Raw genomic sequence first — 15929 nt, 5'->3', positions numbered from 1 at the left:
AGCTGGTGCGTGCGCATCTTGGCGCAGGGGCGTGGCCGCGCCGCGAGACGCGCCGGCCGGATCGTGGCCGCGGCAGCGGGCATCTCTCGCCCTTGGGCGCAGGGGGGAGGTGGCCGTACGTCTCGATCGTCAGCTCGATCGGTTCGGATTCCTTGGACCTGCTGCAGGTGCAGCTGCTGCCTGCTGGGGGAAACAACCCTGCGTGCGCTCACGTTCCACGCTCCTTCGCTCTCATGGAGTCATGGGGGGCATGGCATGAAGCACATCGAAGATTGCGTTTCTTCGTGGCCCACGCCACCGCAGTGCCTAACACCGACGGCGATGACCATACTAGGGCCTCGCGGGCGCGACGCCATCCGCCATTCTACAGATCCGTCTCCCAGAGATCGATCTGCGCGCCGACGGACGACCGCCTCGCCGATCGGCGCGGGCGTACTGGCTCTGTGCGCGCCGCCACATCTGTCGCCGTCCCGAGGTTGCGAACATACCATGCGATCGGTCTCCCGGCTGTCTTGTTGTGTATTGTGTTCGTACCCATCGCTCGAGCCTCCAGTTTCAGAGTAATGATATCGCTGTGTTGGCTTGGATTGTCAGCCAACCAGCCCAGTACTGTTCTCTCATATTAAATTAGTACTAGTCACCAGATACCAGCCAGTCAGCATTACTATTCTCTCATAACAAATCAGTACCAGCCATCAGCCACAGCCAAGCGAACATAGCGATAGTTGACCTGAGGCCTTTCCACCGTCCATCCACCGTCCAATGCAAAAGCAACGACCCTTTTAGGATGCGAGTAGAGATCGGCAAGAGAAGGAGAGATCGACAGAGAGAATTGGGATAGGGAGCGGCAGAGGATAGCTTCAGGTTCAGAGAAGGTTCACAACCGAGTTCATCTTCTTGCTGCCCACGCAGGAGCGCATGCCACAGATAAAGCTCACGCAGGATCAACGCACGCATCACCCGTCCTACTGGGTCCATTCTGGGCTGGTCACTCGTACATTGGGTCGGGCCTTTCTCTTGCCTCTGCCGCTCGTCGTGAACTCTGCTTCAAGGCCACCAACAGAGTCAGGGCTGTTACGGTGTGTGACATTCCCCCCTCCTTGAGCACCTGCGTGACCCCAAGCAGGTGCTCTAGGAAAGTGTTGCTTCAAAGCCGTCTCATCCTTCCAGGTGGCGAGAGCTTTTGGAAGGTGTGACCACAGAACCAGGACTTGCCACACGGCTGTGGTGCCGCGAGTGATCATGCGTTGTTGCAGAATGCGAAGAGGAATATGCAAAATAGAGTCTGAAGAAGGTAATGCTGGACTGACAGAGTGATTCTTGCCTGGTGCCTGCTTCAGTTGGGAGACGTGGAACACGGGGTGAATGGTACTGGTCTGAGGGAGTTGCAGTTTGTATGCCACCACACCCAGCTTAGCAATGACTTTGTAGGGACCGAAGAACTTGAAAGACAGTTTGTTGTTGGAGCGATGATGAACAGAAGTTTGAATGTAAGGTTGCAGCTTGACATATACCATGTCACCCACTTGAAAGACACGCTCACTGCGGTTCTGATCAGCCTGTTTCTTCATTCGATGTTGAGCTCTGGTCAAGTGTTGCTTCGGCAGGTCATTCATAAGATTGCGATGGTGGAGCCACTCAGACAATTCTAGAACTGATACATCATTGGCTGGAACAATGCCAAAATGGTGTGGATCATAGCCATACAAGGCTTTAAATGGTGATGTCTGGAGGGCTGTGTGGTAGCAGGTATTGTACCAGTATTCAGATAGTGAAAGCCAAGAGAACCACTGGTTGGGACAGGCATGAACAAAGCAACGAAGATATGTTTCCAAGCACTGATTCACCCTTTTAGTTTGGCCGTCAGTTTGGGGATGGTAGGCCGAGCTCATTTTCAGTTGTGTGTCTGTCAATTTGAACAATTCTTGCCAGAGGTGGCTGGTGAAGATCCGATCACGATCAGTCACAATAGAAAGTGGTAAACCATGGAGTTTGTAGATATGGTCCATAAATGCATGAGCCACTGTCAAAGCTGTAAAAGGATGTGAGAGAGGAATGAAATGTGCATATTTGGAAAACTTATCAACTACCCCCAAAATGTAGTTGTGGCTTTTGGACCGAGGTAGTCCTTCAATGAAGTCCATTGTAATCATCTGCCAAGCATGATCAGGTATAGGCAAGGGCTGGAGCAAGCAAGGATACTTAGCTCTGTCAGGTTTAGCTTGGTGACAAATCTGACATTCTTGCACCCAAGCTTTAATCATGGACTTCATGTTGGGCCAGTGAAAGAACTGAGACACACGAGCATAGGTCACTGGAAAACCTGAATGATCTCCAACAGCACTACTGTGCAGAGCTTGATACACTTGAAACTAAAGTGCAGAACTAGAGCCCAACCAAATTTTGTTTTTGTATTTGATGATTCCATTATGAAGGCTATAATGATCAAGTGGTGCTGTTGATAAACTGAGCTGCTGCAAAAGCTCTTGGGCTTGAGGGTTTGTTGCATATGAATCAACTACAGAGGTTAACCACTAAGGAATTGCAACAGAAATGGGCTTGACTTGAGCTGGAGGTGCTGGATGCCGAGATAGTCCTTCTGCAGCACTATTTTCTACTCCTTTCTTCTATATAACCTTGTATTGGAAACCCAGTAATTTGGTAAAAACTTTGTATTGCCATGCTGTGTGTAGTCTTTGAGTATCCAGCTGGGCTAAAGACTTCCGGTCAGTGTAAATAATGAATTCAGAGTGCTGCAGATATGATCTCCAATGATCAACTGCCAAAATAATTGCCATGTATTCTTTCTCATATGTGGACAACCCTCTAGTTTTGGGACCTAAAGCCTTGCTGACATAGGCCAAAGGGTGACCATTCTGGGATAGAACTGCTCCAATGCCAATACCACAAGCATCTGTCTCTACTGTGAATGGCAAAAAGAAGTCAGGAAGTGATAGTACAGGAGCTGTCATCAAAGCTGTTTTTAATGCCTGAAATGATGTCTCAGTTTCAGTTGTCCACACAAAGAGCACATCCTTCTTAAGGAGATTTGTCAAGGGTTTACTGATAATGCCATAGTGCCTCACAAATTTCCTGTAATAACCAGAAAGACCCAAGAAACTCCTAAGCTCTTTAACAGAAGTAGGTGTTGGCCAAGCCTGAATAGCAGCAATTTTGGAAGGGTCTATAGCTACTCCATCAGCAGAAATAACATGACCCAAATAGGCTATGGATCTCTGAGCAAAAGTGCATTTGCTGGACTTAACTTTCCATCCATCAGTTTGCAGTAATTGGAGAACAGATTCAATATGAAGTAGATGGTCTTCCAGAGTAGAACTATAGACCAGGATATCATCTAGGAAAACCAATACACATTTCCTGAGCAGTGGTGCTAATGTAGCATTCATAGCACACTGAAAAGTGTCTGGCCACCAGTGACTCCAAAGGGCACGACTAGAAACTCATATTGTCCAAAATGGGTGGAGAAGGTTGTTTTATATTCCCGTTGGCATTTCTTACGCTCAATAGAATATGGATTCCGCAAGCGCACAGAATCACCGCTGTAGCACTTTACCTTGGAGTATTCCAGGGTATCGTAATTTTTCCTCAGGGAAGCACTATGGATAAAGAGTATTGAAGAATTGAATGACAAACTTTACTAAAGATATCAACCGACTAACTTAGTGGGCGTAAGTCTGATGTCGGTACCTCTGGACTAGGGTACCCCCTCTTGCTGTGTCAAGACTCGTGTAGTTATCCGTAACTACGCCCAAAGGAGCTGAGCAACTGGACCCCTGGGGTCCGACTCCATCTCACCGGACCAACGGTCTCGGACCCGCATCCCACTCGGGGACGGGTCCGGTGTCACCACGTGTCCCGGAGAAGGGAGCACTCAGCCAAAACAGCCAGGGGCCCCGGACCTCCCACGGGGTCCCGGACCCCCATATACTATCCGGACCTCTCGGCAGGGAGGGAACAGACACCCCGCCTGGGGGTCCGGAGCCACCGCGTGTCCGCAGACGCAGGTACGCGCGCGGCTGCCAACTTTTCTCGGGAAGACTTGGCCACCTACCGCATTCAATGCGGGAGACGTTAAGTGCGCTCTGCCACAGCAGAGCCCGAGGAGACTTTCGCCAGGCTGTACTGTTGATCGCGCATTACCAAGGTGCACAGTACAGCCGCTGGCGCCACTCACGCCACGCGCGTCAGTCTGCTACGCCAGTTAGACACGACAACTCGGCGACGGAGTATCATAACGCTTACACGGTAGACCCAACAGTTTACGCCGCAACCTACACTGCCTCAACGGGCGCCTCGCCGATGGGACAGGAGAAGACCCCCCTCGGTCAGAGAGTCTACAGGACGATGAAGTGTATCCGGCAAGAGATTCTTCATCACTGTAGCACCACTACTGTCTATTTAGTAAAGTATACATCCTTGTTGGGCCCACCTGTCGGGGTCCGACACCTGTGTACGCGTCCTCCTTGCTCTATAAAAGGGAGACGCCCGTTAGAGGAAGGCTCAGGCCCAAGAAGGGACTGGGAGGCAGAGGATAGACTCATCCACAAAAGCAAGAGCAATACAACTCTCAGTGGACGTAGGTTATGGGTCTTTTTATTTGAGCCCCCTTATTTCAACTCTTTTGAGTGGAGGTATGGGTCTTGTTTTTTTTTCTTTTTTTCATTGCTTCGGCTCCAGTTTTTTTTAAGGAAGATGGCCCACACTCCATAAGGGTAGAGTTATTGGAAGGGAGCATTGCTTGGATAGACCATTCGAGATGGATAGGTTCACTGTGGAGATTTTGGGTTTTGTTGTGAGGGGAATTGTCTGGCGAATGTGGATATCAATACCCGGGGTAGGTAATTGATATGCTAGACATTTTGATGCTAGCAAAACAATGGGTACGCAAAGGAGAAAGATCGGTAGATGATAAGTACCTTCATCTAACGAACTCACAATTCGACAAAGCTCAAAATAACACAAGATAGCTTATATCGGTTCATATGATAAAATGTTATGGTTTTTGGTAGGAGATGTAAACCAAAGGAGAATTCTTTTCCATGTTTTATTTTAAAGAAATTCCGAGAGGTTCCCTACTAGAGCATGCAGTTTTATTTCGATTCAGGCCATCTCAAATCTCACAACTACTTAGACTAGAAAATCAAGCTCATGCTCCCACTCAAACCAGATTTTAGTGGAACTACTTACGTGCCAACTAGTTTAAGTACTAGGAGAGTAAACAGTTGTATATGAGGCACTTGCAAAGCATGGACAAAGCAACTATTCATCATCTCCATGATAAAAGCTTACACGGATTTCCACACATATGAGTTGGGAGTTTTATTCACAGCACGAAACATATTTTTTTGTTTTATTTATTTTACTTTATTTTATACTTTTTACTTTTTTTGAGTTTTTGATTGATTTAAACTAACTAATTTTTTTTAGGACACAAGACGAAAGGATAGGTCGGATGACTTACCTGGATACATCGCCACCCCCCCAAACTTGAATGAAGCTCAGTAGGTCTGCTATCGTGGCCGTTTTTTTCGTATGCAGTGTAAAATCAAAAGAATGCATTTGCGAGAATTTAAACATGCCATGATGAGAAAGGGAAGACTATGCAAGAATATAAACTATCCTATATGCAAATGCAGAAATGGATAACTACCACGTACCTCATGGCAAGGGCTCGAGTTTCTCGTCCTGAGCGAGACTATCCATACTTTGGGTTTGGTTGTCGTCACTTGATGGAGACATTGGTGGCGACGCTTTCTTCCGCCATAGGCAGATTTACTTCGATCTCTTTCTTCCCAAGTTCTAGAAAATTCTTACGTTGGATATTCCGCTTCGCGTTCCGTTGGTTATCTTAATCTCCTCTCGAGTTCGAAGATTCTCCACGAATTCGATGAGGGAATATGGCTTCTCCATCTCTTTCACCTTCCGGTTGAAACTTTTGATCTGTGAGCATTTTTCATCCTTCGGTCTGAAACCGAATCTCTCTTTCTGCCCATTGATGTTGAGTTGGATTGCTCCAATTCTCGCATCAATGTGTGCATTTGTCATACTCAAGAATGGCCTCCCCAATATGAGAGGAATCTCAGTGTCGACTTTCATGTCGAGAATGACAAAATCAACGAGGACAAAGAAATTCCGTATTTTCACCGGAATATCCTTGGCGATCCCCGCGAGATGACGAACTGATTGGTCTGCTAGCTGGAAACACATGGTAGTAGGAGCAAGCGCATGATGGTTAAGTTTATCATAAATTACCTTTGGCATGACACTGATGCTTGCTCGCAGATCGCAAAGAGCGTGCTTAAAGTGTTGAGTTCCGATGGAACATGTGATGGTGGGGTATCCTGGTTTCTTCTTCTTCTCCAGGAGAGGATTGAGTATAGCAGTGCTACACTCATCCGTAAGCTGCACGACCTCGGTGGTCGGCAGGACCCTCTTATTGCCAAGGATATCCTTGAAATACTTGGCGTACGTGGGTATCTGCATAGTATCAAGAAGTGGTATGTTGCCATAAAACTTCTTAGTTACCTCGACAAACTTGCCGAATTGCTCGTCGGCCACCGGCCTCCTTCTCCGCTCTAGAAACGGTAAGGCGGTTGTATCGTGACAGTCCCGTGAAGTTCTAGGGGGTTCCACGGGGTCTTCCTGGGTAGCAATGGTGTTGGATTCTTCGGCCTCCTCCAGCACCCCATCTTCAGCATCAGTATCCTTGGTGGTTACGGTCTTCCACCGTGTACCAGCATCCTGCGGAAGAGGTGGTTTCTATGCGGATTGTCTTGCCCGAACAGCTACCGCACTCACACTTTCTGTTGGGGTCACTTCCGGTTGCTCGAATAGCTTCCCCGTGTCATGGTTAAGGCAGGATGGTATACCTGCATCCTGCGGAAGATGTGGTTTCTGTGCGGATTGTCTTGCCCGCACAGCTACCGCACTCACTCTTTCTTTCGGGGTCACTTCCGGTTGCCCGGATAGCTTCTCTGTGTCATGGTTAAGGTAGGATGAGGCCAGTTGAGTTACTTTAGTTTCTATCAATTTGTTGAAACTCAACTGATGTCTAATAACAGAGTTAAACCCCTCAGTTGCATAGCCAAATACTCTAGAATTTTATCATTAGCAAGAAATCTCTCACTAATAGTTAAGATAATGGCCAACGATGACCGTTTGACACAAGAGACTCTAATCCTTAGAGAGATAAGCAGCTGGGAGGACAACGAGCGAGAAAGACTCCTAAAACACTTCTAAACGATCGAGCTAGCCTTTCTAGACTAAACCTTGTTTCTAACTTGTTATCGGGAACCTAGAGCTTACTTCGGTGGCTGGAAGAGGAATGACTTCAGAAAGGGATGAGAGGGGAGTCCAACGACAACCTGCAACTACTGTTATGAAAACACCCGAACATGGTGGACTACAAGGGACGGACATGGCTGTCACCACCTGCCGCCTACCACAACGGTTCCGTGAGGTGGAACACACTTTCTAGCTAACTCTAAGCCCAGACACCACATCCGTACTCGGTGTTAGGATTTCTCTTGTCGCGAATAAGAGAAATCCCCCTCAACCCAGAGAACTAACTTGAGCCTCCCTAGTCCGAGCGAGAAAACCCGTAAGGTAAGATCCCGATAAACAAGAAAGATACAAAGCCTAAGCTAGAGGAATTACTTCCGCACACAAGCAAGATAACTTGGAAAGATAAATAAATGCGGAAAGTAAAGCTGACTCAAAAAGATAAAGATAGCTTATATTGATAAATGTCAAAGGAAAAGATACAAGAGTTTATACCCGACTTTCGATGACGACTCCGGAATCCCGAGACAAGCTCGACTCTAACTCCCAGACTACCTAACCTACTCTAGAAACTAAGAATGAGAAAAGAGAACTCCTTTTGTGTGTTGAGAGTCAGGGTGTTGCTCTCTATTTATAGTGCTCCAAGGTCGGTACGAGGTGAGCGCATGTGTTGTAAGCAACTAGGACGGTTGATGTAACTTCCACGCGAAGTTGAGCACGAGCCGCTGCAAGGTAGGGCCGGCCGGCCTCCCCTAGGCCGGCCGGCCTGGGGATCCCACCATCTGGCCACCGACTTTTTGTGGACGGCTTGGATTGTCTCCTGGAAGTCGGTGGAAGAGGATTGGGTCAAAAGCACATGATTGTTGGGCCGACCGGCCTCCCTTAGGCCGGCCGGCCTGGGTTTTGCTCCTCTCGGCCCTCCGTTTCACCGAAGCATCAATCAATAGTTGCACATTCTTGCTCAAGGCGGTTTAGGTCTTGAAACTGTGTTTGGACACTGAAAGTGGACCCAACCTTCCATTGCTCAAGCCTTTCGGTCTTTGTTTGCGAATTTTGGACGGAACCAAATTTTATTGGCTTGGATTTGTGCTCAGGATCACTTTGGCAAAGTTTCGTGGTATGGTATGTTGAGGTGCCAGGCCGGCCGGCCTGGGATTTTGCCCTTTTTTCATGATTTTGGGTACACTAGTTCCTACGACCACAACTCATCCAAAACTTGTTGCACTTGTTAGAAATAAGCAAAATATGTATGGAACATGGTGTAAAGCTCATGTTATTCCCGAGAAGTTGACGTTCAAAATGGAAAATAATGGCCGTCAACAATTCCTCACCAGCCTTGAGCAAAATTTGATGGAATCCAGACCTAAGATCCAATTTTGTAAAGCAGCTGGCCTGACATAATTCATCAATAATTGGCAGTGGAAACTTGTTTTTAATGGTGAGAGCATTAAGGAATCTGTAATCCACACAGAAACACCATGTCCCATTCTTTTTCTTAGCCATGACCACAGATGAAGAGAATGGGCTACAGCTAGGTCTGACGATACCCTCTGCCAGCATTTTGGTCACTTGGTGTTCAATTTCAGTCTTTAGAGCTGGGGAATATCCGAATATCTGTAAGGTCGAATGACAAAGAGCTGAGCTGCAGTTATTAGAGGGATAGCATGATCACAAGCTCTTGAAGGTGGAAGACCCTTGGGTTCATCAAACACAGTATGGTATTTGTCCACTAGAGCTTGAACAGGCAGAGGTATGTCAGACTGGGAGAATCTGCAGATAACAGGCACACCTCAAGCATGGTGACTACATGATCAGATGGTAGTGGTGAGTCACCCTAAAGTCTGACAATGGTGTTGTTGTAAGGAAGGAGCATCCATTTGAGGGACCAATGAATTTGCATTGGAGAAAATCTTTCTAACCATTCCATACCAACAATCATATCATAATGTTGAAGTGGTAACACCTTAAGTGTAGAGGTAAAAGTGCAAGACTGAACTGTCCATGCCATGTCCACAAATTCAGTCTGACAGATTAGGTGATGGCCATTAGCAACATGAACAGGAATAGGAGCCAAAACTGGAGTTGAACCATGTAGTTAGGATGCCAGAGTTGTACTGATGAATGTATGTGTGCTACTAGAATCAACAAGAATAACCACCTCATGGCCCTGAACAGAGCCATAGAGCTTGAATGTTTTGGGTGTTACCTGACCAGAAAAGGCTTCTGGAGAAAAAGCCATACAGAGTTCAGTTCTGTCAGGAGAGTCAGGTTCTTCCAGAGTAGACTGAAACATGTCCCAAATCTCTTGGACTGCATGAAGTTGAACAGTAGGATCACATTTGTGATTATGGGCCCATTTGTCTCCACACTTGAAACATTGTCCCATTACTCTGCGATAAGCCTTCAGAGCTGCCAACTTCTCTATTTCAGTTTGACTTTTGACTGGAGACGAAACTGAATTTACAGTAACCGTGGTAGTAGTAGGCTTGGCCTTGTCATAAAGTGGTGGTGGAGGTAAAGGATGAGCCCCCTTGATAGCAGCAGCAGGAAAAGATGAATAACCAAATTTCTTCACCTCCCGAGCACGAGAAGGATCCAGTACTTCCTCCTGCAAGGATGCCAAACAGTATGCAGTATCGAGGTCCTTTGGATGTTGCAAAAAGACAGTAGAACGTATTTCTGGGCGCAATCCATTGATAAACTTCATCACATAGTGCCTAGGTCAGTAAGAGATTCATAGGCGGCTAACTGATCAATCAATTCGGCAAAAGCAGTGATATATTCAAGAACTGAGCCAGTCTGACGAATGTGCAGAAGCTGGCGGATTAACATATCATGCTCATCTCGACCAAAGCGATCAAGAAGCAGGGAACAAAACTCGGACCATTCAGAACTAGAGACACGTTTAGCTACCGACTAGAGCCATCGTTCTGCGGAACTAGTGCAGTGGTGGCCCGCCACACGAATCCACACATCAAAAGGAAAAGAATACATTTCGAAGTAGTTCTCACATCTAGAGATCCATAATTTCGGGTTCGTACCATCGAAGGAAGGGAAATGTAACTTGGGCAAACGAGAACCAGTAACACGATCATGATGCGTAGAGGGACTACACTACTACAAAAAATATTTACAGAGGCGTTTAGAATCCATTTTTAGAGGCGTGCAACCCTAAACGCCTCTAACCTAGGGTCAGTGTAAATGGCTATTTTCAGAGGCGTTTGTTGCACGCCTCTGTTAAAGGTTTAGAAAAAACAAAAAAAAGAAAAAGCCCGCCGAGCCCATCACGGACCCGGCGAGCCCATCACGGGCCCGGCGAGCCAATCGCGTCGCGCCACCGGCCCGTCGCCGCCGTCGCTGCTCGCTGTCGCCGCCACCGCCGCCGCTGCTCGCTTTCGCCGCCGCCGCTCGCTGGCACCTCCCGCCGCTGCCGCCTCCGGCCGCGCCACCACCGGATCCGCCACCGCCGCCCCTCTCCTGCCGCGGATGCGGCCGCTGCCGAGCCGCGCACGCCTCCGGCCGCCACCACCACCGGATCCGCCACCGCCGCCCCTCTCCCGGCGCGGATCCAGCCACCGTCGAGCCGCACACGCCTCCCAACGCCGCCGCCGAGCCGCACACGCCTCCCGCCGCCGGATCCGGCCTTAGGCAGCGCGGATCCGGGGGGTGGCAGTGCGGGGCGGCGTAGGCGGCCGGCGTCGTGGGCCGGCGGAGGGCGGCGTCGGGGTCGCCGGCCGGAGGGCGGCGTTGGGGGCCGACGTCGGGGTCGCCGGTGGGGGGCGCCGCGCGATGGGAGGGGGCCGGCCGACGGTCTGGCGGGGCGAGCAGCATCGGGAGAGGGAGAGAGAAGAGAGAGGGAGAGAAGGGAGAGAGAGAGGAGAGAGAGAGTTAGGGTTTGAGGGAGTTAGGGTTTCTTATATACTTCTTTCAGCAACTGGGCTCAATTGGGCTTCGATTGGGCCGGTCCATTAACAGAGACAGTCGTGTTATGCTTGAACGCCTCTGTTAATCGATTTTCTGAGGCGTTTTTTGGAACCGCCTCAATTAATAAAATATGTCCGCCTCAGTTAATAAAATATGACCGCCTCTGTTAATGCTGGGCATTAACAGAGGCGTTCAATTTTTGTGCACACCTCAGAGGCCTTTTTTTAAGTGCCTCGCAAAATCCAGAATTGTAGTAGTGCTGGGAGAGAACGAGGGAGAATTATGCATACCCTTGACCGGGACATGAGTATGGGTAAAAACCTTCCCAAACTAAGATCCCGGTGGTTGTGATCAACACGGTGCCCAGAGAGGCTGTCGGCGGTCGATCCAGCAGGTGGACGTGCGGAAGCCGACGATGGATGCTCCAAGATGCCTTGGCCGGATCCAGAGCGATCCAAGGCGAGACGATCCCAGGCCTTGTGGATCTTGGTGACTTCCAACTTCAGATCCTCTACAGAAGCCTCCAGAAATGGCTTCCAATCAGAGAAGGTAGCGCTCACCGCATCAGCGTGTGGTTTCCCCTCCTCGAATGCGGCCGCCTTGTCCTCCAGGATGGAAAGATGAGCATCGTGTGTTGACTCGGACTCGATGAGGCGCTGCTCCAACTTGGTGTCGAGCTCGGTGAAGCGCTTGTTCATCTCGTCGAGGATGAGCTTCGTGTTAGGATCCATGACTCCAGATCGTTTCTGGAATCTGGTGTAGTGGGAGTGGGGAGGAGAAGGAGGATCCAGGATCGGTAGATGAATCTGATACCAGATTGTTAGGATGCGAGTAGAGATCGGCAAGAGAAGGAGAGATCGACAAAGAGAATTGGGATAGGGAGCGGCATAGGACAGCTTCAGGTTCAGAGGAGGTTCACAACCGAGTTCATCTTCTTGCTGCCCACGCAGGAGCGCACGCCACAGATAAAGCTCACACAGGAGCAACGCACGCATCACCTGTCCTACTGGGTCCATTCTGGGCCGGTCACTCGTACATTGGCCCAGGCCTTTGTCTTGCCTCTGTCGCTCATCGTGGACTCTACTTCAAGGCCGCCAGAAGAGTCAGGGCTGTCACGGTGTGTGACAGACCCAAACTCCAAAGTATATACAAAGTCAAACATTTGCACGCGGTGGTTCTGTGCTGCACAGCAAACTCGCTCATTTTTGAGATAATGGAATTTTCGGGTCTCTACGGTTTAGCATACACAACCTTCAATTATTATATTTTTTCAGCTTCAATAGCTGGGCTAGCAGGAGAGTCAAAAAACAAAATTAAGCCTGATAAAGTCTTTTATTATGCTTACATCCATGACTCGCAAACATTTCTAAGGCTATTATCTCCCAAGAAATGCTGATCTTCATGAACAGATACTTTGTCGTCTCCTTATGCTGCAACATTGACCAAAATCGCAGCCAGTAGGTCCCCCTGAAAATAACATGCATAAAGGATGAATGTTTAGCATTATTAAAGATAATATCATTTCGATAACGCCATATTGCCCAACACAGAGCCGTTGTCCCTGTTAGAATAGTAAAGGCCTCTCGTGCATTAAAATTTTGAAGCCAATTCCCAAGCATGTGGGTTACCGATCTAGGTGGGGTTAAACCAGTAGCAACTTGGACAGTCCTCCAGATTACCTTTGCATGTTAGCAATTGAAAAAGAGGTGTTTGATTGTTTTGTTACAATTGCAATAGCTACACTTTTGACTACCCTTCCAGTTTTTCCTTCGAAGATTATCCTTGGTTAAAAGAACCCCTTTTGCAGATACCAAAGGAAGATCTTAATTTTTAATGAAATTTTAAGTTTCCAAATAAATTTATGTCGGAAAGGGAAGTTACAGTTAGCTAGATGAATGTACACCGAGCGAACCGTTAATTGTCTGCTCTTAGTTAAGTACTAGCTAAAAGTATCCCTTCCTTGAGTCAAATTAAAGTTGGAGACTTGTGCTGCTAGTCTTAGCCATTCATCTAATTTTCATCTACCAACGCTCTTTTAAAAGTGATGTTCAACGATGTTGAATTCATGACTTTTGCGAACTCGCTCATGGTTGTGAACCCCACCTTCTCACTTTTTTTCTTTTTTTAAAGGAAACGTCTCCTGTCTCTGCAAACCCCACACCTTCTCACATTTTTTTTCTTTCGACACGGGGATCGCCCCATTTCCATTACAAAACAGAAATAATGAGAATACATAACCAGGCGAGAAACAAGTTTAAGGACACCAGGAGTCTAGCGGGGGGAGGGGGAGAGACCCAAGATTCCCGGATCACAAATCCCCAACAACACGGCATAGACAAAAGAGGCACTAAAAAATAGTAGCAGGCCAGACAGATTCGAGACACCAAACAGCATAGCCCCCAGCTCAGATGTCATCGCCTTCGTCTTGTTCGTCTTCTGGAGGAGATGGTAGAAGCCGCAGTGGAGGAGGGGAAGCTTGTTGAGTCGCCAGCACCCTGTGTGCACACGCCAAGAGCTTCTGGACACCTTCCAAGATTCTTTCTTGTGTGACTTCGTTATGGAGACCTGCCCAATATGTTCGAAAGTAACAAGCGTGTGTCAAAATCTCGCCAGGATGTTTTGGTATTTTCTTATCAAAGCAGGCTTATTCCTGCATTTCCAAATTGCCCAGCAAATGGCCACACTGAAAGGATCGTGGCCCAAGAAGGGGGGTTGAATTAGGACTTTTTCAATTTCTATTCGTCCTTAGCCTACTACTAGTGTTGCCCAAACATAAAATTCAAAGACCTAGAAACTAGAGCACACTAACATGATGAATCTAGGTAGGTAAGCACATTAACAAAGCCATCATCCTAAATGAGCATACTAGATAAGCAAAGGCTAGTCCAAATGAAACAAACTATCAAGAGCAAGTCCTAATCTCAAACAAGCAAGCCAAGAGCAATAAACTGAAAATGCTTAAGTAAAATGCTTGAATGTAAAGAGAATGGACAAGAGACAACCGGATTTTTTCCCGTGGTATCGAGGAGTTGACGCTCCCCCCTAATCCACGTTGGAGCACCCACAAAGGGTTAAGCTCCCTTGCATCATGAAGAGCAAGTATCTACTAAGAATACACCTTTTCCATCTCCGGAACGGCGGGCTTCAAACCGTGTACAACTTCTTCTTCTTCTTCTTCTTGGGGCTCCCACAACCTCCAAGAGCTCACCAAGACCGTGTAGGTGTCGTCAAACACCAAGAGTAACAAGCTCTAAGCCTTCACTTGACCATCACTAAGTTGGCCCTAAGGTTCTAGCACACTTGCACTCTTCCAAGGATTGAATTCATGATTGAATTAGTTGATATCAATGTGTGGATGTATTCTCTCAGCACTTGGGCGGCCTCAGGTCTTCCAGGGTTCAAAAGGCAGTGAAGAGACCCGAGGTACCCCCTTATATAGGCTAGAGATCACCAAGTGGCCGTTACCAACTTTCTGGAAAAAGTTGGTTACGTCGGATAATCCGACGCAGTCCCAGACAGGGGTGTCGGATCATCCGACCCCACTGAGTTTTCCATTTAGCCGTTAAGATTTAAAACAGTGCTGATGTCATCTGTCCGACCCATTTGTCCGACGTGTACTGAGATGATGCGTCGGATAATCCGGCCTCATTTGATTTTTTAATGTCAAAACCAACGGAATGATCATTGACACTGATGATTAATCTGACGTATTAGAGAAGCCCACGTCGGATCATCTGATCCTGAAGAGGATTTTCTAGCTGAGAAATCATGCTCTCTGGTACATCATCCGAGCATTAATCCGACGTGCAATTTCAGAGCGTCGGATAATCCGATCCAACAGGCATTTTTCAGTCCCCCGAAAACATACTCTCTGGTACATGCTACCACTCAAAATCCGATCCTTGCATTTACAGCATCGGATAATCCGGCTTCTTTGAAGTGTTTATCCGACCCTACTGTATCGGATTATCCGAACCCACTGAATATTTCCTGTTTCAGTTTTCTGACTTGGAGTTGATTTGAACGTCGATTCTTTCTGCTTCCAAGTGTTTTTCTGAGTTGCTTTGCCTGACTTGAGTTGATCTTGTGCAAGTGTGCAAAAAATCTAAGGCCAACTCTTGAATGATCAAGCTACTCACTTAGAACCCCCCTTAATAGTACGGTCATGAACTAGAAACTATAAAACCTAAACTAAATCAAGTGTCCTTCATCTCCTTGTGACACTTGAGTCTAGAAAAGTCCTTAATCTTGTGAATTTGAGTCCATGACTTTGAATGTTGAAATTGAGGGGTCTCCTTTCATTTGCGACTTTAACGGATTAACGATAATTCCTTCAAAACACACGTTAGCCACAAACATTGTCACTAATCACTGAAATTTACCGTTAGGCATCCACGGGCCTAGATGCTTTCAATCTCACCTTTTTTGGTGATTGGTGACAACACAAAGATAGAGATAGCAAAAGGAAATTTAAAGCGCAAACAAATAACGGAAACGAAAGCCACATGTATAGCCATGTCAACACAGAGTCATACATAAAAGCCAATGACATGTTTGATACATCAAGAACCATGAAAAGTCCAAATCACGTCACAAACCTTCCTGAACCCCCTATCTCTACTCCCCCTATCTATCTCCCCCTTTGGCGACAAAGCACCAAAAAAGAAGGCTGGAGCAAACTAGTCCTGGGGCGGAGAAGACTG

This window comes from Panicum virgatum, chromosome 7N (genome assembly GCF_016808335.1).
Source record: "Panicum virgatum strain AP13 chromosome 7N, P.virgatum_v5, whole genome shotgun sequence".
Taxonomy (NCBI): domain Eukaryota; kingdom Viridiplantae; phylum Streptophyta; class Magnoliopsida; order Poales; family Poaceae; genus Panicum; species Panicum virgatum.
Note: the sequence above shows the minus strand (reverse complement) of the source record.